General features: G+C 43.1%; 1 protein-coding gene across 3 annotated transcripts in view; it reads right to left on the reverse strand.

Annotated features, from left to right (window-relative positions):
- The window catches only part of MID1 (midline 1), a 603,969-nt gene that overhangs the window by 174,536 nt on the left and 402,781 nt on the right, over positions 1–26,652 (reverse strand). The window contains exon 1 of one of the 3 annotated variants that reach the window (XM_059911915.1): positions 1,595–1,838. The exons of the other annotated variants lie outside the window; for them this stretch is intronic. The gene's annotated coding sequence lies outside the window, so the exon portion shown is untranslated. Of the gene's footprint in view, positions 1–1,594; positions 1,839–26,652 lie in introns of those variants that run through there. 3 annotated transcript variants of the gene reach the window in all.

The raw sequence follows: 26,652 nt of genomic DNA on the forward strand, positions 1-26,652 counted from the left end.
TTCACATGAATGCCAGAAGGAGCCAGGCATGGGAAAAATCATGCCAAGCTCGGGACAGCACGCCTCTGGCATCAGGCACAGGGAGTGCCTCCATTCCAGAGGAATCGTGTGGGAACAGAGATTCTGAAAAGTGAGCTCAGACACCACCGAGAGGACAGGTGGCTCCGCGCTGGATCCAATGACTTCTTTGTTCCAGCCAAGGACCTTTGTCAAAAATGTTTTGTGTTCCTCTTTCTCCTTTTGCTAAATCCTTTCCATTTAGGCTTCTCGCTTCTCTTCCCCATCCCATCGGATTGCTCGTAAAAAGAATGGGGTCAGACCGTGAGTTTGCAGAACTTGAAACTGATCAGCGGCCCAGCCTCCATCCAGCCAGGCAAGAGCAATTCACTGGAAACACACACAGCACTTGCCGGTCTAAGCGTGCTTTTCTGCGCTCACTGCCACTTGCCAAGCACACTTGCTTAGCGAGCAGGTGAGGGGGCAAGAAGGTGAGCGTACGGTGAGGGCTCTGCTTCACCTCCCCAGGCTGCAGAAAACGGACAGAAAGTTCTAACCCCCTGGCCCCAGCCCCTAAACGGAAAGTTTGCTTCCTATGCAAATCACTTCCCCCAAATCGCACAGGGTGGCCAGCACCCAACCCACTTAGAAGAAAAAAGTGCAGAGCTTGTCTGACGGTAATACGGATGCTAACTTTTCCCACCCACATTTACTAAGAGCTGGCAAGAGCAATATCGCTCCTCTTGGGATTCTCTGCTCTTGCCAGCCTACTAGCATGTTTTTCCAGTCTTTCAGCCCTTTATATGAGTACTGATCTTGATACTGAAATATTGACATAAGGTTCTTCTATAACTTTGGTTGAGTTATAAATCACACCCTTTTCTTGGCTTGGTACACTCACTTCTTTCTTTTCTTACTGGCAAAGCTATAAACCTCGGCCTGGGCTGATAAGGAATTTTATCACCATGCCCCATAGCCACAGAAGAAGCTGCTGGTTTAGAAGTCTTTTCAGAGACTCATGGAAGTCATCCCCGAGCCGTTTCTCAGCTCACTACTTTCAGGGCTGTCTTCTCGCGTCCAGGAGCAATAACAGTTTCAAAACTGCTAGAACATAAAAACAAATCTGCATTTTTCTGGAAGGACTGTCTGTGCTCATTTCGGGCTGGTTCCGCCTTCTCAGCCATAAACACAGTAAGTGCTCAGGATGGGAAACCAAAATGAGATATGAGGCCCCGTGTAATTCTTTTTCAGGATATTCAGTTGTCTTTATTCTCACCCAAAGCATAGGAGAGAGGCTCAGAGCTCGAGATAGATCCTGAACAATAACTTCCAGCCGCTGCAAACTGGAATTGATTTACATATTCTAAGAACCGCTCTTAAGCCCTTTACAATGACTGCCTGACATCACCAATTCCCATGGAGAGAGGTGGGGGGAACCTCAGGAAATCTGCTTCTTGGGTTCCTTTAGGAAAATGCAGCCCCGTCTTTCCGCCAAATGGAAGGAACTGGCCAGGCATCTGCTCATCCGGAGTCACATCCCAGGGGTCCCAAGCGGCGCCCTCCCTCTCCACCCGCCCGTGCAGCCCCCGGAGCTCACCTGCCTCATGTTTAGACTTCCATCACCCATCCGGCAGGGAGCGAGCCGCCTCGAAGCCCACGCAGCGGTCTTCCAGGGGGAAACACCAAAGCCAACAGAAGCCCACAAGACAAAAGCAACTCAGCGAGATCCCCCGGCAGCTGAGAGCACGTTTTCTTCCTCTTTTTCTTTGATCTGTTGCTACACGCACTCAGCCCAAGACAACGTCAAGTTTCTCAAGCTTTGCTTCCTAGCCTATGAAAAGTCGGGCGCAGGGAAGCGAGGACCGCCTGGCTCTTATTTCAAATCGGGTCTCAGAGACGTCGTAGGTGGCTGGCTGGGGCCCCGGAGGAGTCTCGCCAATCAGGAGGAGGGGGTGGGCCCTGGGAGCCGGAGGGGCTGTCTCCGCGAGGATTCGAGAGCTTTCAGGATTGCAAGGGCTGGAAGCAGCTGCAAGCAGCCTCCGAGCTGAGCTCCCGAAGTAAAAGATGCGTTCTATTCTTATCTCACAGCTCTGGGTCTGCTCAAAGCTTAACTAGCTTAAGGCCTGGCCTTTTAAGAGCTCCCTAAAAGCACGCAAGCATTTGGAAGGGGCAGAATGATTTCAGCCAGAAAACGGCACACTCAGGGATCAGACGGATTTTGAAAAGGGTTATCTTGCACCAAACACTGGGGAGGAAACCAAACTGTTACTCAGAACACCTGAACTTAAACCAGCACTCGGGGAGGAGGGTGCCACCCACCTCATTTCCACACAGATGAACTGTATAGCCATCCAAGAAACACAAATCTTAACGGGAACGTGCACACAAATCTGCTGAAGCACGGCAAATGAACAAGAATCTTTATCTAGTGAGGGCCCGAGGCACAATTTTAAATAAAATTGTTATTAGAAAAACAGGCGCTGATGTTTGGTTAAGAAGAAAAACATTTTAAAGAAGTGTGTCTGCCTTTCACTAAGGTTCACCTGACCTACAAGGTTGACCTGGTGAACTTATTAAAAGGGACGAACTGGACATCCTCTCAGCTGGATGGGAGGAGAGCTAGCTGGCTTCTTAGCAAACTTAAACCCACACTTAAAAAGCATTTCCAGGGCTTCCCTGGTGGCGCAGTGGTTAAGAATCCGCCTGCCAATGCAGGGGACACGGGTTCGAGCCCTGGTCCGGGAAGATCCCACAAGCCGTGGAGCAATTAAGCCCCTGAGCCACAACTACTGAGCCTGCGCTCTAGAGCCCGTGCACCACAACTACTAAAGCCCACCCGCCTAGAGCCCGTGCTCTGCAACAAGCGAAGCCACTGCAATGAGAAGCCCACACACTGCAACGAAGAGTAGCCCCCGCTCACCCCAACTAGAGAAAACACGCGTGCAGCAACGAAAACCCAACGCAGCCAAAAAAAAACAAAAAAGCATTTCCAAAGTTTGCTTTCTTAGTTTCCTATAAACAGTAACTCTTTTCAACTCTTAACCAATATGATCTCAGTGGGAACCTGCCTTTTGGGTGGCAAAAAAGTGCAAGCCGAGCAAAGACTACTTTGTGTAGCACCAGTGATATAGTTTTTTCCCAAAGAAGTGGCCAATATTTTGTGAGAATAATTCAAGAAAGAAAAAATTTTGGTATCAGAGAGGGGAAAGAAAACCAACTTAGCAAATAATGAACGGGCAGCTTCAGGTGTGTCATCTGTATGGGTTCAATAGATGTCAGCTGTGCCCAGTTCTGTGAAAACTTGGCAGCCCAGTATCTGGACCTGGAGGTCTGTAACCCCGTTCCAGCCGCCCCCCGCCCCCGCTACCTTAGTAAGTTAAGGGACCACCTAGTGACACAAGCTGACTTCAGTCCTCCTGTTGTATTTACTACAGAGCCCTTGATTATGACCTAGACCAGGCTTTCTCAACCTCAGCACCACTGACATTTGGGGTGAGATCATTCTCTGTGGTGGGCACTGTACTGTGGGGTGTTCAGCAGCATGCCTGGCCTCAGCCCACCAGATGCCAGGAGCCCTTCCACAGTCATGACAGTCCATAATGTCTCCAGACATCACCAAGGGCAAAATCATACCCAATTGAGAACCACTGATGTACCCGCCTTGGAAATATTCGTTCTCAAACTTAACTGTGCAAAGAAACCTCTGAGGACATTGTGAAAAATACCAATCCCTGGACCTCTTACTCCAAGGGAATCTGATAAGTAGGTCTGAGGAGGGGCCTGGGAATCTGCATTTTATCCCAGTGCCAAAGGACACTGATTCACTTCAAGAAATACTGTTACCTATTCCTGCCCTAGGTACGCCCTCAGCCCCAGGACACAGGAAACTACCCAGGGCTGCTGCCATTAAATATCACTGGAGTTAAATCCCAAGGCATATCTATTTATCACCTTCAACAGAAGCTTCTCACGACTGCATTTGCCTTCAGCTGTCATCACCTCCAAGGCAAATATGAGCTGGGATTTCCTCCTGCAATCTCTGTGCCCTGTCAAAGTTTCATCCATCTTTCTTCTCCTTTGGCCCGTTGCCACCCCATCCTACAAGGTCAAGATGTCACCACTCTTTTGTGGCTTCCCCAAACGCCCCAAGACAAAGTAATCCCTTCTCTCCTCTCTACATTTTATAGACACTGAGCGATGTGCTGGTAAATGTTTCACAACCAGCTCTCAAAAAAAAAAAAAAAAAGCCAAGATTTGTTGTAGCCTTTGCCAATTTCCATAGTGTTAACAGTCCCTTGTTTCCCGCAGTAAGGACCCTAAACACAGAGGTGGGAAGAGTTGTGTTGAGCCAGGGGATGGTAAGCACCAGCTTGAGCAAACCATGATACATCTCTGCTGTTTCACATCTAAGTTGCACCGTAACCTTCTATTCTTCAATTTGTCTCTCCTAGCAAACTATAAAACTCTCGAGAGCAAGAATGGTATCCTATTCATCTCTGTAACCCAGCCACCTTCATCGTACCCACGCGCCCACAGCGCAGGAGGTAGTCAACAAACGTGTGTGGAAAGAGAACGAAATGCTTCCCTGAGAAAGGGACACCAATGTGACTGCGGCCAATGCCACGTTACGGAAGAGAAAAGAATCTCTTGGGAAACTAAACTATTAAAGTTACATTTTTACCATAATTTAATATCTATTCTGTACTTATGACAACAATAAGCATAATGCCATCTTTATCCTAACACTCCCACATCCAAGGTCAGAGTGCAAGAGAAGAGACCAGCCTCCTAAAACAGAACCTCACCTTCATGGACGTATTTGTGAGACAGTCTATCTTCTACGTTTTCGTATGAAGGCATCACACACTTCTGCATCTACATAATAGACATCTTATCAGCTACAGATGACAAGATCTCTAGGAGGAATACATATATGATAATCTCTGGGAGGTGCATGAAAGGGCAGTTCCACTGGTAAGAGATACAGTGATGGATTGATGGTTCTCTCTCCCATCTTCTCATTATGCATAAGGACAGGAATGCCTACGGTGGGGTTATTAACAAACACTACTGATGAGTATCTACTCATATCTACTACATATGACTATGAGCCAAGCATTTTGCCAGGCACTTTACAAATATGCACCATTTCATCTGCACCAAAATACCAAAACATAGACGTCACCACTATCAGGCTAAGAATGAACACACAGGATTGTTGAGGCAAAGAACCCAAGGTCTGATAGTTATCAATTGCTGTACTAGGAATTAAACTTATGTGTTTGGGATGAGAATTACTCTGCTTTTTGTTGTAAAATATGCTGTCTCCTGAAATGATTCCTAAAACTCTTAAGAAGGGGCTTCCCTGGTGGCACAGTGGTTAAGAATCCGCCTGCCAATGCAAGGGACACGGGTTCGAGCCCTGGTCTGGGAAGATCCCACATGCCGTGGAGCAACTAGGCCCGTGCGCCACAACTACTAAGCCTGCGCTCTAGAGCCCGCGAGGCACAACTACTGAGCCTGTGTGCCAAGAGCCCGTGCTCCGCAAAAAGACAAGCCAGCGCAATAAGAAGCCCCTGCACCGCAACAAAAGAGTAGCCCCCGCTTGCCACAACTAGAGAAAGCCCATGCACAGCAACGAAGACCCGACACAGCCAAAAATAAACAAATAAATAAATTTATTTTTAAAAAAAACTCTTAAGAAAAGGAAACAATGTAAATAAATGAAGTCTACTTTTTCATTTACAAATAACCATAGTTTTTCAACATTTCTAATTCAATAAACGGCCCTTTAGGGGGTTGTCCATTAAGTGAGGATTAGATCCACTTATTGGAAACAGTGTAAGCAAGTAAACTGAAGCAAGTAAAGAAACGTGCTTCACCAAAGGTTTGGATGTTCTGTTCCCTGGTCTGTGATTAACAGCATTTGCAAATGTCAGCTGAAGGGATGTGGTAGTCTTGGCAAATCTTTCTTAAGACAGCAGCTGGGGTGATAATCCTGTGTAGTTAAGTGCAGGTTTGGTTATAAACAGACCTCCACAGCAAACATAACATGGGTTCCTGGGCTAGTGGTCTTGGACAGGCCCTACTGGACGTGGATGGACACTGGGACGACACCTGAGAGGGCAATTAGCAGTACCTGTGCTACCTCTTTCAGTGTTCTGTTAGGTCAAAGCATATGGGGTTATGTGTACATAAAAAATGGTTGACTGTTAGTAACTTCCTATAGTTTACTGAAATATGTATCAGGACACATCATCAAAAGTCAATGAAAACCAAGCTGAAGTTGCCTACTCAGCCACCTGGAAAATGCCTGCTGCAAGGGCACAGTCTTGAGGGGCTATGAAAAGACTTTTTATTCTCCCTCGGAAGTTCCAGAAATCCAGTTGTTTTATACTTATGGCAGCCATGGAAAATTTGAGGTGATTAGTGAAGGTGATTTAAGTGAACAATGACATGAGTCCCTACTTAGGAAAAAAAAAAAAAGAAAAGAAAGAAAATCCCACCTATAGTTCTTATAGGATGTCATAAAAAAGAAACAAGTTTCTACTCACTGAGTACGAGTACTCATTCGGTTAGTTTCTTTCAGTTGGTTAACCAAAGCAATGTGGCATACTACAAGCATGGGTTGCAAATACGATTTGGAGTCCATTTTTGATGTTAATGTGGCCACAAAACTGGCTGATAGATGTCAGGTAAACCAAATGACATCTCTAAGCCCAAGGTTTTTCAGGGGACAGTTGGGCAAATTAGGGACTGAATATTCGTGTCCCTCCCCAAATTCGTATGTTGAAATCCTAACCCCCAATATGATGGTATTAGAAGGTGGTATTTTTGGGAGGTGATCAGGTCATGAGGGTGGAGCCCCCATGCATGGGATTAGTGCCCTTGTAAAAGAGACCCCCAGAGAGCTCTCCTGCCCCTTCTGCTACCTGAGGACACAGAAAGAGGATGGCCGTCTGCAGCAGGAAGGAAGTAGGCTTTCACCACACCCAGAATCTGTCAGAACCCTGATCTTGGAACCCCTGGCCTCTAGAACTGTGAGAAATATATTTCTGTTGTTTATAAGCCACCCAATCTATGGTACTTTGTTACAGCAGCTCAAATGGACTAAGACAAATGAAATCATATATGGGGAAGTTTTTTGCAACTATTGCTTACTGTATGAATTTGGATGACAGACTCTGGAAAGAAGGGAAGAAATCTGTGGATACAGAGACAGAACAAATAGACACACCATGAAGAAACTTTTAGGAGAATATATCCTAAAGGGTAGACTTTCAGACAGGACAGGGCTGACTAGTCATCAGGGCTCAATTTTAAATAAATTGAGCTTGACATTTCATTACATGAAAATTAAGGAGTTAAAACAATCATGTTATCTTAAATTTTAACTATAACTTACCATTTAATAATTCTATGCTTTTAGAGGTAAAATATTTTGACATTGTTTAGTTTTTGTTGATTAACTGTGGCAATCCTTCGTTATTTTCCTCTTAATGATCTGATAAAGGTTTATGCGTGAATTTAGCAATGGCTTTTGTGTAATTTCGCCACTGTCAAAAATCCTCTACACTCCCAATTGAACCTTGTGCTTCATGTCAACTTAATAATATCTTACTTCTCAAGAGTAATTCTTCACTTTCTGAATCATCTACTTTTTTTACTATAATCTTACATTTCAATTTATAAGAGAAAAATTATTATAATAATTTATCTTTTACTTGTCTTATTAACCCCTTTTCTAGATTCTGAGGTCATTGAGGCCTTTATCAGTCTGGGTTCCCTAGAGAATCAGAACCAATGGCATATTTAACATATATATTGAAATGTATTACAAGGACTTGACTTATGTGATTATGAGTACTGGTACGTCTGACATCCATAGGGCAGGTGGATAGGAGCTCATTCTATAGTTATCAGGCAAAATTTCTTCTTCCTCAGGGAAACCTCAGTTTTGCTCTTCAGCTGAATGGACGAACCCACCAATACTATCAAAGATAATCTCCTTTACTTAAAGTCAACCGATTATAGATGTTAACCACATCTACAGAATACCTTCACAGCAACACCTAGATTAGAGTTTGATTGAATAACTGTACTATAGCCTAGCCAAGGGGCTGTTGTATGTCCCTTCTAACAACTAGCACAGAGGATATGATCAATCAGTCAATAAAAAATGTTCACTGAATTGTTGTGAATAAGAGTAATAATAATAACTTAAAAACCTCCACTAGTAGAAGGTTCTCTTCTTTCTAAATAATGAAACTTTGCTAATAGATTTATTATACACTTATCAACTGCAACACTAGAAGGTAGGAGCTAGAAAGTTTTGAGATAAAATATGATCTCTAACTGATAATTGTATACCAAGTCATACGATTTATCGAATACCAGGATAAAATGCAATTATTTTCATACAAAGACTCAACATTTTTGCATCCCATGTATTCTTTCATTGGAATCCACTCAAAGATGTGTTTTAGCAAAAGGAGGGAATTAACCAAGAAAGATAAGACAATGGGACTCAGAAAACAGAGAAGCCAACACAAAGACAATAAAGTCCAAGAGGATAGATGCAGCAGTCTTAGAAAGGCCCGAGGCGAAACTGTAGCAGGAGGATGGAGGATTCCTGGAGGTAGGTCACCAGGGAACAAAATGATACTGATAGATCACATTTGAGAATGAACAGATATACATAAATATAAGCAAAAGGTGAGGCCATTATTAACTCCAGGAAAAACAAAAGAATGAACAAAAAAGGAAGTATAGCATAGCACACTACTGTGGCAGAGACTACGGGTGTTTATTTGGGGGCAGAAATGTGTTCAGCTGAAGAACATTTCCCAGCCTCCCTTGCAGGTATGGGTGGTCATGTGAAACTATTATGACCTATGGAGTTTTAATAGAAGCTGCTGTGTAAGGCTTCTGGGAAAGCCCTTTAAAGGAGACACAGACTGTATGCCCCTTGCCCTTCCCAGACTTCCTCACCAGGAATACGATTGCAATGCCTGATGTAGTGGGACAATTCTGTCACCATGAGGATGCAATACACGGTAAACCGGGAAAACAGGAAAGGTAGAAGGATTTCTTAGATTGCTGATGACATCTTGGAGTCTCCTAATGAGCCCTTAACTTCATGTTTTGTGAGAAAAATAAACTGCTAATTTGTTTGAGCTAATGTTTTGGAATTTGTGTTACTAGATGAACACAATTCCTAACCGAAATGTTTATATTAAGAGGAAGTGGGGTGGGGATGTGTAAGAGAGGTAATTCCTTTTTGATATATGTAGGGTATTAAAGATAATGTCTAAAGTTCATAAACCAAGGAATAGTAGTAAAAGCACATTATGGAAAATATGAAAGTATATACCAGAGGAAATTTTACAAGTTGAAAGTGATTACTCCTAGAATGGAGTGGGATGGGGTAGGAATAGCTATTTTTCATTACATGTCTTTAGTATATCTGTACTTTGAACATGTATTACTTTGATAAAAATTAAACTAATTAAAAAGAAACAAAAAGATATTCTCTGGTTATTAACTCAATTTCCTGTCCTCAAATTCACTTCCTGTAAACTAGCAATATTTTATAATTATCTAGCCCATAGTTGACCAAAGAGTCAGAGTGAAGCTTTAGAGAAGTTAGACGCCTGATGGCCCATTCTGAACCCCAAGTGCAATGTCACCACCTCATGCGCATATGATCTGATTGGCATTTCTTCTCTCTCCCACCACAGATTTAACGTACTCAGAGTTTATGACTGATTTGCCATGTGTAGCGAGTAACACATATATGAGTCCTGATCCAAACTGTTTTCAACAAACCTTCTTCTAGATCTCCAGGAATGAAGATTCTACAACCCAGATGTCTTAATAATTCATTAGACTAATCAAAAACCCCATTTTCTTCTTACTCCTAATTGGCATCATTCTTGATTTAAATCCTTTTTTTGGGGAGGGGGCTTAAGTATGGCTAGGAATAGCTGGTTACTGTTCTTCATATTATTACCATTTTACTCTTTATCCTTATTCTTTTATCGCTCTGACTTTCCTTATATATGAAAATGATTTCTTACTTTTATCATATACGAAAAGGATTAGTCTCTCAAACCTTTAACATTTTAATGCCCGAAGCTGATTTTTAAATTAGACCTAAAGATTAAAAAGAATTAACTTTTGTGAATCAGATCTCAGTTTGTGTATGTTAGAAACAAGCAAATCAGGCTGGTTCATTGATAATTACATGGACAGAAGGTGAACAGAAATTTTAATCAAAAGAAGCTTTGAACAGGACTTGAGCTCCTTGCTTGTAAAAAGACAATTCTTTTTTTTTTTTTTTTTTTTTTTTTTTTTTTTTTTTTTTTTTTTTTTTTTTTTTTTTTTTTTTTTTTGTAAGATTTTTTTTGTTGTTGTTGTTGTTTTTTTTTTTTTTTTTTTTTTTTTTTTTTAACTTTATAGCTACTTTATTTATTTATTTATTTATTATTTTTGGCTGTGTTGGGTCTTCGGTTCGTGCGAGGGCTTTCTCTAGTTGCGGCAAGCGGGGGCCACTCTTCATCGCGGTGCGGGGACCGCTCTTCATCGCGGTGCGCGGGCCTTTCACTATCGCGGCCCCTCCCGTTGCGGGGCACAGGCTCCAGACGCGCAGGCTCAGTAGTTGTGGCTCACGGGCCCAGCTGCTCCGTGGCATGTGGGATCTTCCCAGACCAGGGCTCGAACCCATGTCCCCTGCATTAGCAGGCAGATTCTCAACCACTGCGCCACCAGGGAAGCCCAAAAGACAATTCTTTATCCTTTAGATTCGCACTTCTCAGACGCACAGAATGATCGCTGAAATTGCTGTATTTTTTGCTGAGTGATGAAAACCCTCTCCCACTTCACATGTAATATCAATACTTGCTTTAAGATGGCTTTAAGATGGTAAAGATAAAAACTACTTAAGGATCATGGTTTACATGTCTCTTTCCTTTGCTAGGCACAGATCAGGGGTATGTTTTACTCTTTTTTTAAGAGCCAAGGAAATAATATTTGCCCTTATTTCCTTATGACTAGACAGCTCACCATGAGCTTTTCCTCTGCTGGAAACCACTTATGAAAAGTCACACGTACTGAGGTAGGCTTTCCTATACTAGTCCCCTGATGCAAGCTAAACATATTGAGTTGTGGTAAGGAAACAAAAGCAGACGGTGAACACCAGTGCCTTAGCTTTCTCCATATTTATTAAAGAGTTCTAAATGTCTGAGAAACTGCATTCAAACGAGGCTTCATTGTACTTCTCCTTTAACTTACTAACTTACAAAAGGAAGGACTTAATATTGCCTATTTTATAAATAGTGTCGCTATTTGAAATCATCTTAATGGGAGTGATTCAGATAACATCATACAATGAACAAGAGAACTATACTCTTATTCGTAGCATTATCTATGTTGTATCAAAAAGACCTACTGAGGGGCTTCCCTGGTGGCGCAGTGGTTAAGAATCCACCTGCCAATGCGGGGGACACGGGTTCGAGCCCTGGTCCGGGAAGATCCCACATGCCGCGGAGCCACTAAGCCCGTGCGCCACAACTGCTGAGCCTGCACTCTAGAGCCCGCGAGCCACAACTACTGAGCCGGCGAGCCACAACTACTGAAGCCCGCACGCCTAGAGCCCGTGCTCCACAACAAGAGAAGCCACTGCAATGAGAGGCCCGCGCACTGCAACGAAGAGTGGCCCCCGCTCGCCGCAACTAGAGAAAGCCCGTGCGCAGCAACGAACACCCGACGCAGCCAAAAATAAATAAAATAAAAATAAGTAAATTAAAAAAAAAAGAAAGACCTACTGATATTTCTCCGAAACTATTATCTATGTGGGGAAAAGATCATTCTGTTACAGTCATCTTTAGAAACCAACCAACTGGTGATACTTATCTTCGACTGGGCAAACTAATCTAACCCAATTAAAGGAACTTAAAACGAGCTGATACACCACACACTAAGAGGTCTTAGTTAAACCTTAAATTAAAAAGTAGATACCTGCACTAGAGAGACATGCTATTTCATACAATAAAACCCACCAGGAGGTATTTATGCTGAGTAAAAAGGGAGGAAACGAAAGGATCCCGCATCTTTCACGGACCAGTGAGGCATCAGGTCCTCTTGAAGATACAGCCAGTTTATGGTTTGTATATGGGAAATTGGAACACATCTCTCTGACGCCAAAACCGGTGCTCTTTCCAGCACGATGCTGACACCTAGTCCAGATTCACCTCCCAAAGCATCTCACACTGCGCCTTCGAGATAAGCTAGGAGTTTACCATCACATTTGAAAACAAACTGAAGCACTTTCATGATTTGTATTTACCTTGAATGGTTCTCTATATTTAGACTGTGTTCTCCTGATCATTTGTAGTTAGGGGGGATAAAATATATATGTCTATTGATAGGAGATTCCTCATGGAAAAAAATGTCGCTGTTTGTGCCATGAAGGGCAGGATGTGGATTTTAGGGCTATTTCTTTAGGACTGTGAATGAGGTTTCCCTTCTCCATTCAAAATTCTCCAATGGATTTCCCGAAGGAATACATTCCTGTGATTCATTTCCACAGTTAGGAATGCAGTCCATGAAGTGTTTTTTTTTTCCCCTCACTCAAAGCTAATTTGTACATTAATGCTTTAACCATTGATTTCATTAGCAACACATAGTATCTGTAGATCTCTGTGAATTGACTTTCATCACCCTCAGGGCATCCAAAGATCTCAAGTGTAAAGACAAGCGCCTCCTATAAGAAAAAGTTAAAGCAGAAACTAACACACCATTGTAAAGCAATTATACTTCAATAAAGATGTTAAAAAAAAAAAAGACAAAGAGGCTGGGGGCTTGCACGCATTAACCTCGTGCTAACAAAACATGCACTGGTACGCCTTCCTTATGCTCGAACGGCCAATCACTCATCCAACAAGCATTTGCTGAGTGCCTACTATGTGCCAGGCGGTGTTCCAGGCGGTGGAGGGGCAGGCAGACAGGTGCAGACAGGCTGAAGGCTGCCCTCATAAGCATGCCTGTCGGTGAAGGGAGACAGAGATCAGTCAACAAATAAATGTAAAGTGGGTCTGATGGTGATGGAGGTAAGGGGGCAGGGAGAACTGGTGGGGTTGGGAAGTTGATATTTTATAGGGTGATATTTGAGCAAAGTTCTAAGGAAGTGAGAGGAAGCAAGACTTTCAGCTTTGACGATGGATGCGGCAGTCATCCAGGCAGAGGGAACAGCGACTGCAGAAGCTCTGAGGTCAGGGCAAAGTCAAGGCAAGGAGCCTATGGTGGTTGCAGTGAGTAAGGGTGACAGCAGTAGGAGCTGGGGTCTCAGGAATGTGTCTGAATGTGTGTGTGTGTGTGTGTGTGTGTGTGTGTGTGTGTGTGTGTTGGGGGGCAGTGTCTGTAGGTCACATCGGGTCTAGCAGATCACGGGAAGAGCTTTGGGTTTCCCGTGGAGCAAGACGGGGAGGCGTGGAGGATTTGGAGAGGAGGAGTGACAATAGCCAATTGACATTTTAGAGTTCAGTGTGACTGCTGGGAGGACAGCAGCCTGTTAGGCAGAAGCAAAGTCGCTGACGAGGCTCTTGTGGTCACCCAGGTAAGAGATGGTGGTGGAAGGTACGACAGTGGAGCTGGGGAGACCTGGCTAGATTTTGGATGGTGATTGTGAAGATAGAGCCAGTGTGACTTGCAGACAGAGTGAATGTATCAGACAAACAGAGGAGACTAGGATGACTTCCAAGTTCTCTGCTGGAACTGCTGGAAAAATGAAGTCCCCATCGACTGAGATGGGAATGCAGTCAGGGCAGCTGTTGGAAGGAGGGGCCACCTCTCTGCCTCAGTCTCCTGTGGGAGGGGGAGTCTGGAGGCAGTGGAAGATGGTCCAGAAAGAAAGCAGGTCCAGGGATATATGAACCAAGCCAAAATGTTTATGCTACACGTGGAAAAAAACCACTGCCCATAAGTACTTGGTTTATTAATCCCAATCAATACAGTGTAGCACACTGGCTAGGAGCACTGATTCTGAAAACAGCCTCAGTCCAAAGATCAACTCTGACACTTAATAACTGTGAATGTGGCCCATCTGCTTATTCTCCCTCAAAGTTATTGTGATTTGAATGAGGCGATTTGTTTACAGTTAATGTTATTTAACTTTTACTGAGTGCTTACTAGATGCCAAGTGCTTGTGAGCACGCTGAATTCTCCTTTGCCCCGAGGAGAATAGGCACTCGTATTACTATCCCCACTTTCTGAGAGAAAGCTGAGGCACAGAGAGGCAAAGTGTCTCACCAAGGTCACAAAGCTAAGAGGCCACAGATCCTGGTTTATGTGCTCGGGCTGACCAGCCCCTGAAAACACGCTCTTAATCACAGAACTATGAGAATGCAGCACATAGTAATCGCCCACAGATCGTGGCTTGCATTACGATGAGGTGACTACCGAAACAATGAAAACACCCAATGGTCAGTTTGTACGACTCCGCTTGTAATCATCATGTGGCTCGGTTTCTACCGGGCCTCACTGTCTCCAGCTGTATTTTGGGTACACAGCCTGTGTTCTTCTGTCCATGGAATGCACAGATATGCTGAAAGCTTTGCTGAGAAAATCAGAACAAAGCATTCATCATTTGAAAGTTCCCTTTAAAACCCTCCTGCACTGTTGGTGGGAATGTAAATTGGTACAGCCACTATGGAAAACAATATGGAGGTTCCTCAAAAACCTAAAAATAGAGCTACCATATGATCCAGCAATCCCACCCCTGGTCATATATCCAGAAAAGACAAAAACTCTAATTCAGAAAGATACATGCACCCCCATGTTCACAGCAGCACTACTTACAATAGCGAAGACATGGAAGCAACCTTAGCACCCATCAACAGGTGAATGGATAAAGATGATGTGGTACATATATATAATGGATACTACTCGGCCATAAAAGAGAATGAAACAATCCCATTTGCAGCAATATGGACGGACCTAGAGATGATCATCCTAAGTGATGTAAGGCAGACAGAGAGAAACAAATATGATATGATATTACTTATATGTGGAATCTAAAAAATAATACAAATGAACCCATACACAAAACAGAAATAGACTCACAGACATAGAAAACAAACTTATGGTTACCTAAGGGGAAAGGGAGGGGAGGGATAAATTAGGAGTATGGGATTAACAGATACACACTACTATATATGAACTAGATAAGCAACAAGGATTTAGTGTATAACACAGGGAACAGTATTCAATACCTTGTAATTACCTATAATGGAAAATAATCTGGAAAAAAATATATATCTGAATTACTTTGCTGTATAACTGAAACTAACACAACACTGTAAAGCAACTATACTTCAATTAAAAAAAAAGTTCCCTTTAAAAACACCCAAGGCACAGGAGTCCTTAAGAGTCAGAAAACCCATCACAAGTGTGCAAATGTTGGTTTCTCACTGTCATTAATGACGTTCAAGACTGTAACTTACTTGTGTGCTCCAGATATGGACTAGGAAACAATCGCTCAGATACACTGGCAAGTAGCTCCAGGGTAGGCAAAGACCTTCAGACACTCTCAGAGTTTTGTCCTCTCTCCGAATCTTGGAGGTCTGGCTTCAGCCCCAAAGTGCTTGCAGATGGGCCTGTCCTGCACCTCTGCACCTTATTTCTTCCAATTACAGTTTCTAAAACCAGTTTTCATTTTATTGAGGGCATGTTTCCAGATGCGTTTTTAAATTAATCAGTGCTACTAATAAAAGACAACATGACCCCTGAAGCTGCTGGCAAATATATTCCATCACCAAACGTACTATTTTAAGGCTCATGTGTCTAAAAAAGCCTAAGTGGGCTATGCCATACCTATTTTTTCTTGTTGTGTATCTCGGGCAAGTCAAACCCTCTGAGCTTCAGTGTCCTTACTTGTACAATGAAAGCATGAGTTGTCTTGTCTGCCCACTGAAATCACCTGGAGGAGATTTAAAAGATACTGGTACTTGTCTTTCTCTTTCTGACTTACTTCACCTAGTATGATAATCTCTATTTGCAATCATGTTGCTGCAGATGGCATTATTTCATTCTTTTTTACGGCTGAGTAGTATTCCACTGTATTTATATGTACCGCCTCTTCTTCATCCACTCATCTGTCGATGGCCACTTAGGTTGTTGCCTTGTCTTGGTTATTGTGAATAGTGCTGCTATGAACATACAAGTACCATATGATACCACTTATATGTAGAATCTAAAATACAACACAAATGAACCTATCTAAGAAACAGAAACAGAATCAGGAACATAGAGAACAGACTGGTGGTTGCCAAGTGGGAGGGGGGTGGAGGAGGGACGGAGTGGGAGGTTGGGATTAGCAGATGTAAGCTTTTATATAGAGAAGGGATAAACAACAAGGTCCTACTGTATAGCACAGAGAACTATATTCAGTATCCTATGATAAACCATAATGGAAAAGAATATAAAAAAAAGAATGTATATATATGCATATATATGTTTAACTGAGTCACTTTGCTGTACAGCAGTAATTAACACAACATTGTAAATCAACTATACTTCAATTAAAAAAAAAAAAAGATATTGGTGACTGGGTCCTACCCCCAGAGACCCTGATTTAATGGATCTGGGCTGGGCTTGGGCAGAGAGATTGTTAAAGAGCTCCCCTAGGTAATTAGAATGAGCAGTGGGGAACCAGAGGTCTGTCTAGATCAGTGGCTCTCAAATTCAAACAGGCATCAGAATCCCCTCGAGGGATTGTTAAAACACAATTACGGGACCCCGCCTCGCCTCAGAGTTTCTGATTCAGCAAGTCTGGGGTGGGGCCTGGAAATCTGCATTTCTGCCTAGTTCCCAGGTGGGGCCGATGCTTCTGCTTTGGGAACCACTTCTCTAGATCAGCCCCCTTCTCCAAATCCCCGCCCTCAGGCCAAATCCTACCCACCACCTGTTACTGGATGGTCTACCAGCTGAGGATGGTTTTTAACATTTTCAAATGGTTGAAAAGAAAATCAAAAGAATTCTATTTCCTGTCATGTGAAAAGTATATGAAATCCATATTCAGTGTCCATATATAAAGTTTTATTGGAAGGCAGCCACAAATCATTAAGCCAAGCTCCGGGCCTTGCGTGACTGCATTGCTACGTACGAAGCCAGCCCTGAATGACATTGGCTACTGCAAGCTCCAAGCTTGATGTGTTTACCGTCTGAAGCAGATCAGAATATGCCACCCCCAAATATACCACTTTGGCATCAGGAGTATTTTGGGCTGAAGGCAACTGAGAACCAACAGATGTAGGCAGAGTTCTCTGCCCACCTCTTATCTGTCTAAAATCAGGGCATGAATTTCCCTTTGAGTAAGGTCTCTCCCACCCCCCACACCCCCCACACCCCCCGCCCCCAAGGAGAGGAGAGTGACTCTTATCATGGAAGACAGAGTGTTAACACCAAGATGAGTTTGCAGAAACAGACTGCACTAAAATAGCCCTTATCTTCTACGAGTCCCTCCACACCTCTCTCCTAGTCACTTCCTCACATTTTATTGTTCCTTGAAGCCCAAACCCTCTTTTCTTTGTGAAAAGGGTACATAAGCCCTCGAGTCTAACTGCTTCTTTGAGTTTTATTCCTTTTCTGTAAACTCCAGTGCACGTAAATGTTGTTAACACTGTGTGTGCCTATCCTGTTAATCTGGCTTTTGTTAGTTTAATTCGCAGGCCCCAATGAATAAACCTAAGAGAGTACACAGGAAAAGTTTTTCCTTCCTGACACTCCTTACCCAAGAGATGGGAAAAGGTGAAGTTTGCAGGCTCTCAGTTCTACAGCACCCCTTTACCATACCTCAGTTTGTCATCAGAGATGATCAAAAGGCCCACTCCTGACTTTTCCTCGCAGCCTACGTCATACAACACGACCAAAGAAAGGCCACTCCATCAGAGAGAGCATCTTGGAAACAGGATGACTTAAGTCAGGTCACCTCACAATAGAAAGATTATGGACTTTTACGTGATCTTGTGTCCTTTCTGGTGACAAATACCCGTGAAATGACCACCAAAGATCCAGACGCAGCAGAAACCTCAGGCTAATACCCATCGTGCAGGCTAAACGGAGGCTCTTTCTAAAACATGGTAGGCATGCTACGGCCAGGAAGAAGAGGGGGTCTGCTATTTCTTCTTAAATATCTGAAACCCGAAGTTATTTCATGGCATCTTAATAAAAGAAATCCCATATGTAAGAACCCTTTGGTGATAAAGAAGGCATGAAAACACATTCTACTGGAAATAAGCACATACGTTGTAAAACTTTCTTAAAAGCCCCTTCTCCTCCTGAATCATGCCCCTAATTAAATTTAAACCCAAGTAATATCATCCACCGTTAACTAATATGGTTTTATTTCTCCCTGTTTCTTTGAAAAGATGTGTATCTTTTCAGGTAACTATTCCCTTGACAAAGAGGTTGCTATGGATACATTTTTTTTTTTTAATTGAGGGCTGGTATTTTAAAGCCTGTGCAATTTAGTGAAGTCTACCTGGCCTGAGGGTTATACTAATTTAAGTGCCTGTCTTTAATGTTCACAATTTTATCTTAATACAGCTGCTCTGTGCCTTTGACATGTGGTGTTCAGGAGGGGCTGGAGATGGCGTGGGAGTTCCTTAAGGAAAAGCCAGTAAGACAAATATCACACGACCCACCTAACTGCAGTTGAATAAGTGGATGTTTCACTTGCCTGGAATTTGTCTGTTCTCGGCACGTTTAATAATGAGTCACGCTATGCCTTTGCAAGGCGCCCAGGGCCCAGGGCCACGTGATGACTTTCTGGGCCTAAATCCCTCGTCTTTGTTCAGACAGGCCCCTAATGCATCCCACAAAGCTGACCTAATGCTACTTCAGTGGGTCTCTTTTTCTTCCGCGGCTCAGCTTAAATGTGATATTTAGGAAGTCGATTGTCAGGCACGCAAATCGAGAGAAAAATATGCCACATTAAATCATGATGGTTTAATAAGGCTTTACTCATCGGCAAAAGACTTCTGGTTCTCTCCTTAGTTGAGGCAAGACAAAAAGCGGAACCTGCCACAGAGAAGGAATCTAGCACTTTGGCTGGCGTGCCACCTTTGTGGAAGCATTTAGTGAAATACGCCCCAATTTGCATACTGTGGCTGTCATTATTCTACCTGAAAATATAAGCAACTAGGTATCCTACTTTAGTCATGAACTTATTAGGTAAGGATCTCTACCATTATGATTACACTTGAGGGGAAATAGCAAACGTTTCTATGAATACAATGGCACCAAACATTCAGGAATGCTTCCTGGTGCCTCAAGAATTTCTTTTCAGAGCAAAAGAAATCTTGAAACTTTCATCTGTTACTAAAAATAGAAATTAATAAAATACGTATTCATTTTCCTTCAAGTTCAATTGGTTTTCTTCTGTAATCTATAGAAAAGGAAGCACATGTAAGAAGACATATACTTAAATGACACCCTTTTCAATCAGACATGGAATCTTGCCCCCAAAAAAGTCTAGAATTAAAGAATTGCAGTGTTGAAATTCTCCAGATCATCTATACACTGATGACTTTGCCTGCCACAGAACTATTAATTTGGTATTTGTCAGGGCTGTAAAACTTTACATCTTTATGTAGTAACTTATTCTCATGGAAGTATACTAATTAGGGTGACATGCAACGATAACATAAAACCAGTTGCTTTCCATGGGCTGATGGGTGTCTACCACAATCGTGCCTTTGCTCAAGAAGACTGAAAGCAATTTCACATGAAGAAACTAGTTTCATTCTTCAATTAACAATTGAAATCAGTGCTTAGTTGTCCAAGATTAAATACAAAATACATTACAGGCACCGAAAGCATTTTTAATCCTTTGTCCTTAACTACAGATGCTCCTTTGTTTAATTTTTGGTTTGTTTTGTTAGATAAAGAAAAAGACTTAAAGGAGAAAGACAGAGATTTAAAAAATAAAACAGAGGGAACAGCATGAAAGCAACTCTACAATGCTGGTAAAACGTGGGAGAATAGAAACCATGTGGAAGTGTGTATTGTGGAATAAAGTTTAAAAAAAAAATCTTCAGAAATCTTCTTTGAAAAGACAGTAACAGAGGAAAAAACTGATGAAAAATTAGCCAGTGCCAGTAGGAAAGCCTTGCCCAGTTCTCTTTTACTTAAAAGAAAGAGAACAAGATGAAGAGTTTAAAAATAGAGAGAAAGGCAAAACAGTAGAGTTCCTCCTCTATACCGTCATTAATCAACTACTCCAGCAGCTGACCGCCAGGGAGCTGCGCTGAGTGAGGACAATTCAAAGCAATGGAAGCCAAATCTGTCCTTACAGGTTGCCCCGTTGGGATTTCGACCCAGAGTGAAAGGAGGATAATGATCTCAGAGCAGCCTCTGGTGGCTGAATGTCAAAAGCTCAAGAAGTCAGAGGCCACCTTACTGGTGTTCTTGAGATTTTGTGCAAATGTAAGCTACTCACTAAACCACTTCAAGGCAGTAACCCAGAATTGACTTGGTGGAAATTGAAATTAATTCACTAGTCTCAAAGACTCTCACAGATGATGGGGAGACTAGATGCCGACAAATTGGGCTATTCTGACAAGAGGTAGAGTTTTCCTTATGTTTGCTCATCAACTAAATTAGGAGCTTGGGATTAACATACACACACGACTATATGCAAAACAGATAACCAACAAGGACCTACTGTATAGCACAGGGAAATCTACTCACTATTCTGTAATAACCTATATGGTTAAGGAATGTGAAAAAGAATGGATACACGTGTATGTATAACTGACTCACTTTGCTGTACACCTGAAAACTAACACAACATTGTAAATCAACTCTACTCCAATAAAATTTTAAAAAAATAAAGTGTTAAATACAAAATTACCTCCAACTTTCCTAGTATTTCAAATAAAGGATGGACCAGCGGTGACTGACACTCAAAATTTTAATTTTAATTTTAAGCAATGGATGTTTTTAAGTAATCCAAATATTTTCAATTCTTAAAAAGCTCTGTGTCTGTAGGAGGGAGGGAGTGAGTGAGTGTGTGCGCGCAGAGGTCTGTCCATTGGAAGCATTTGGGTGCATTTTCTTGTCACAGCTGGAAAACATCTGTTTGGGATAGAGGCTCATAAATTCCATCTGGTAGGTTCCCATTGAGCTATCTCATCTGGGATGTTTCCAAGGGCCCCTTTTCAAAATCTTGAACCTTACAATGTCACCTGTGTCAACTGTCATGTCCCAAAGAGTGCTGCCATCTGTAGCATCCTGTTTCTGAGCACATCACATTTACACAGCAGGTTAGAAGGTTTTGTTCAAAAAGAGATGTTTTATGTTCTCAAAAAAGGCTTGAAGGTTTCCAACAGAGCTAAGGTGAATATTCAAACACATATTTTAAAACTGGTTTCAACAGGGGTCAGCTTTACTCACTGTTAGCAATAAACCAGCAGTTTCCCAGGGCAGCTAGAAGCCATGGAATTCTCGTAAGACTACGTCAACCTGACCAAAAACCCATGGCAAATTCTGTGCGTACAGTGTTGAAATTATAAAGCCCACTTATTGCTCATTCCCAAATAAGTATCCTAGTTCAATCAAATATCACCATTTGAATGACCTGGGCTTGCCAAACCCAGGTAAGATGGTTCTTTGGACACAAGTTCACCATCTTTTTAAGTCTGCTGGCTTTCCAAATAAAGTCTCTATTCCTGGCCCCCCACCCCCCAAAGAATGATCTGGGCTCCTAATTAGTGCCCCCAAATTAGACAACATCTGTTTAAAAGTACACGGAATTAATAGTAATGTACCAATGTTAATTTCTTAGTCCCGATGAATGTACCATGGCAATGTAAGATGTTAACATTAGGGGAAGCTAAAGACTTCCCTGGTGGTCCAGTGGTTAAGACTCCGTGTTCCCAAAGCAGGGGGCCTGGGTTCAATCCCTGGTCAGGGAACTAGATCCCGCATGTATGCCGCAACTAAGAGCCTGCATGCCGCAATTAAGAGTCTGCATGCTGCAACCTAAAAAAAAAAAGAAAAAAAAAAAAAAAGATCCTGCATGCCCCAGTGAAAATCCGCACGCGGCAACAAAGATCCCATGTGCCGCAACTAAGACCCAGCACAGCCTAATAAATAAATAAATATTTTTTTTAAAAATTAGAGGAATCTGGGTGAAGGGTATGTAGGAACTCTCTATGCTATCTTTGCAACTTTTCTGTAAATTTAAAAATGTTCTGAAATCAAAAGTTTATTCTTTAGAAAGTACAGAAATTAATATGGGTGAATACACTGAGGGGAAGTGGTAAAGGATGGCCAAAATTCTCTCACAGGAAACAGGATTACTAATAGGCAATCATTTATTGTTGTTTGTTATGTACCGGGCACTAAACTATATACCTTAACACTAAGTCATTAAAATGGTGCCCTTTAAGCACACTGATAAAGGAATACTGTTGCCTACTCTGATTAACAAGAGAACCAGTTCTTAAGGAAAAAATTCCAGACATGCGATGTTTAGATTTCAGGAGGAGAACCTTCCTTTATCCTTCCTCTCTGTTATCTCCCTGTTTTCTCCTTCCCTGGGGTTTTAGGCCCACTTCAAACCCTATCTTTATTCCTTCCCTCCATGACATTTCTTTGTGATTACTCATATGCTATTACTCAATTGTACGGAATAATTGAACGTCCAATTATTTATTTCAATACTCAAATATTTGAATTTAGAGACAATAAAAACCAATAGTCAACTATTTAAACTTGGAGATCTCTAATACATATTATTTTCCATACGAGAAAGCAAGGATGTTGTCAACGTGCTAACCCTAGTTAGAGCCAACCTCGGTCTGGTCACGAGGCCCCATTGTGAATTCTCTGGACTTGATGAGTTCCTCTTCAGCATTTGTCGAGTAACCTAATTAGTATCTCAGCTATTCTTAGCTCAGAACAGGGTCCGAAGTTCCCATGACAGTCACACAGCACAATTTTCAAGCGTGACACAAAAACATTATTCCCTTCCATACTCAGAAAGCGAAAGATGCACAGATTACAAGCGTCAGCAGTAGGTCTCCAAAGCCCAGTTTCCTTTTAGACCTCTCTTGCCTTCCTTGTAATTCCACTGAGACTCACTGTCTGTATCACTCATTTAACTATTGATTCTATTCTAGCTTGCATTAGCTTCTCTGTTGTTATTATCATTATTGAAGGCAGACATCTCTTTTGAACTTCTTCCCAGACTTTACGGGTACGATTACGTGGCATCTTGCTCTCAGGCTTTTTAACCACAGCAAGTATGAAGGTGAGGCAGTGCCACGTGGCTGAAAGCCCCAGGGAACAGGTAGTCAGGAGCGCTGTCTCCAATTCTTTCTGCCACCAGCAAGCTCTGTGCATCCCAGGGCAACCCGGTTCACTTCTCAGAGTCTCAAAGTCCTCAGGGGAGCAGCGAGGGGTTGGACTTCACTCAGATAAACCACTAGGGTTTACTGAGCACCGTCCTGGACGCCTCTTGGGCACCATGTCATTCCTCTCATTGCCACCTCTTCCTCCAGCCCCTCTGCCATGGTGACCATTTCTACGTGGGCTTCAACCAGTTTCCCTTGGGTGTAACAGACGGTGTCTTGCCTCTGGGTGTACCAAGGGCCTCTCGATTCCTGCCTAAGGGCTTTGCTGACTGGGCGTGGGACTCCTGTATCTCAGATCTTCTGGATGCACAACTGGAAATACAGGGGCCACATAAGACTGCTGGGGCACAGGAGCCTCTTGTCCCACAGATGAGTTCTGAGACGCACTTGATAAGCTCCTCAAAACACTCCCTGGGATAAATCTCCTTTGCCCATGGGAGAAGCGAACTTGACAATGCCCTTGGCCCAGCCTTCCCACTATCTCTGTGACTCCCCCGTCGCACAGTGCTGCCCCCTGAGACCACTTCCCATACAGACTTCCCGCAAGGAGGCTGTGCTTCAGGATCCGCTCTGGGGGCGGTATCTGGGCTAAGACAACAGCCGACTCTATATCAGACACTGTCATCCTTTTCTGCTCTAAATTTGGATGGTTCTGCAATTACTTGCTGGAAGACTTCAGTTCTGCCCAGTGGTTCTTATAATAAGAACAGGCTGGGAAGAGGCTGAGTGGCCAGGATAACTGAAAATTACTTCCAGCTTTTTGCCTGACTTCGAGAGGCCACCGGGCATAAGGTTCTGGTACAGTCCCAGGGTGTATTTGGCTACATCACGTGGTGACCTAATATAAGTGGAAAGGAAATATAACAGAGAGTAATTTAAACAGAAATAGGCTAATGAGAAAGACCCAGAAACGGCTCTTCTTTCTTCCACTCCCTGATGTCAAGCAAAATGTTAAAGGAAGGACATTTCCACCTGAATTTCTGCTCAAAACGGAAGTTTTTAAGTTCAGGAGAAAATTTTCTAAAAAAACACATTTTTGCAAGTTGCCAGAAAATGAGAGAAGTATGTCATCTCTCCCTTTAGAACAGAACGAAGGGATATTAACCCTTGTTGCAAGGGGAGGGAGAGTATTTTTGGTAAAGCAAGTTTGGAAAATAAGTTAAGCAGGCTCTCTCTTTTCTAGATGGCAAGTTTTCTCTGGACCTTGAAAATAATATATATTGTGATGCTTTGAGAGGGAGACTCAGAAAGCAGCATTTCCCTAATTTATTTCTCCACAGGTCATTTTCCAGGACAACAAGGTGTGGAATAGGCTTAGAGAAATGAAAAGAAGCCTGTCTTTTTTGGCATGATTTGAACGTCTTCATTGGACAATGTAATAGGTAAATACTTGAGGCTTCTTCTCTATGATCTTGATATAATACTACTGGATAAGATGTACAAATGACCTGGGCTTTCTCTGGTGAATTAGGGTTTATACGGCATTGCCTCACCTTACCTGCACCCTTCAATCTAAACAACAATCTGGGAGGTAGGCAGAATAGGGATCCTTACTATTTAGTAGAGGAAATCAATGTTCAGCATTTGCCTACGTTTATTTTTTTTTTATTATTTTTTTAACTTTTGGCTGTGATGGGTCTTCGTTGCTGTGTGTGGGCTTTCTCTAGTTGCAGCGAGTGGGGGCTGCTCTTCATTGCAGTGCGCGGGCTTCTCATTGCGGTGGCTTCTCTTGTCGTGGAGCATGGGCTCTAGGTGCATGGGCTTCAGTAGACGCAGCACGTGGGCTCAGTAGTTGCAGCACATGGGCCCCTAGAGCACGTGGGCTTCAGCAGTTGTGGCACGTGGGCTCAACAGTTGTGGCTCGTGGGCTCAGGAGTTGTGGCTCGCAGGCTCAGTAGTTGTGGCGCACAGGCTTAGATGCTCCGCAGCATGTGGGGTCTTCCCGGATCAGGGCTGGAACCCGTGTCCCCTGCATTGGCAGGCGGATTCTTAACCACTGCGCCACCAGGGAAGCCCCTGCCTACATTTAAATGATAGAGGAGGCAGAACCAGGATATAAGGTCTACGTCTTCTCCTTCCTGATCCAGGATGCTAACCACCACCACACCTATATTGAGACATTTTTATTAGTTTGTTTGTTGAGCTTATCATTCTATAAAAGAGAAATCACTTTGTATTTTTACTAGTTATTTGGTCTTTTCCCAATAGTACTGCCAGAAAATGAAATATATGAGGTTGGGAAGGGTCAAAATCATCTCTGGAAAACTGTTAAGAGTATTATGTGTTCTCTTAGTTCAACTTCAAATGGCGAATTAAACTCTAGAAGTGTTGGTGTAAAAAAGTGCTACTGATTGGAACCAAGATGGCAGAGTAGAAGGACATGCTCTCACTCCCTCTTGCAAGAACACCAGAATCACAACTAACTGCTGGACAATCATCGACAGGAAGACACTGGAACTCACCAAAAAAGATACCCCACATCCAAAGACAAAGGAGAAGCTACAATGAGACGGTAGGAGGGGTGCAATCACAGTAAAATCAAATCCCATAACTGCTGGGTGGGTGACTCACAGACTGGAGAACACTTATACCACAGAAGTTCACCCACTGGAGTGAAGGTTCTGAGACCCACGTCAGGCTTCCCAACCTGGGGGTCCGGCAGCGGGAGGAGGAATTCCTAGAGAATCAGACTTTGAAGCCTAGTGGGATTTGATTGCAGGACTTGACAGGACTGGGGGAAACAGAGACTCCACTCTTGGAGGGCACACACAAAGTAGTGTGTGCATTGGGACCCAGGGGAAGGAGCAGTGACCCCAGGGGAGACTGAACCAGACCTCCCTGCTAGTGTTGGAGGGTCTCCTGCAGAGGCGGGGGGTGGCTGTGGTTCACCGTGGGGACAAGGACACTGGCAGCAGAAGTTCTGGGAAGTACTCCTTGGCGTGAGCCCTCCCAGAGTCTGTCATTAGCCCCACCAAAGAGCCCAGGTAGGCTCCAGTGTTGGGTCGCCTCAGGCCAAACAACCAACAGGGAGGGAACCCAGCCCCACCCATCAGCAGTCAAGTGGGTTAAAGTTTTACTGAGCTCTGCCCAACAGAGCAACACCCAGCTCTACCCACCACCAGTCCCTCCCATCAGGAAGCTTGCACAAGCCTCTTAGATAGCCTCATCCAACAGAGAGCAGACAGCAGAAGCAAGAAGAACTACAATCCTGCAGCCTGTGGAACAAAGACCACATTCA

The sequence above is a fragment of the Balaenoptera ricei genome, chromosome X, assembly GCF_028023285.1.
Source record: "Balaenoptera ricei isolate mBalRic1 chromosome X, mBalRic1.hap2, whole genome shotgun sequence".
In the NCBI taxonomy this organism is placed as follows: Eukaryota; Metazoa; Chordata; class Mammalia; order Artiodactyla; family Balaenopteridae; genus Balaenoptera; species Balaenoptera ricei.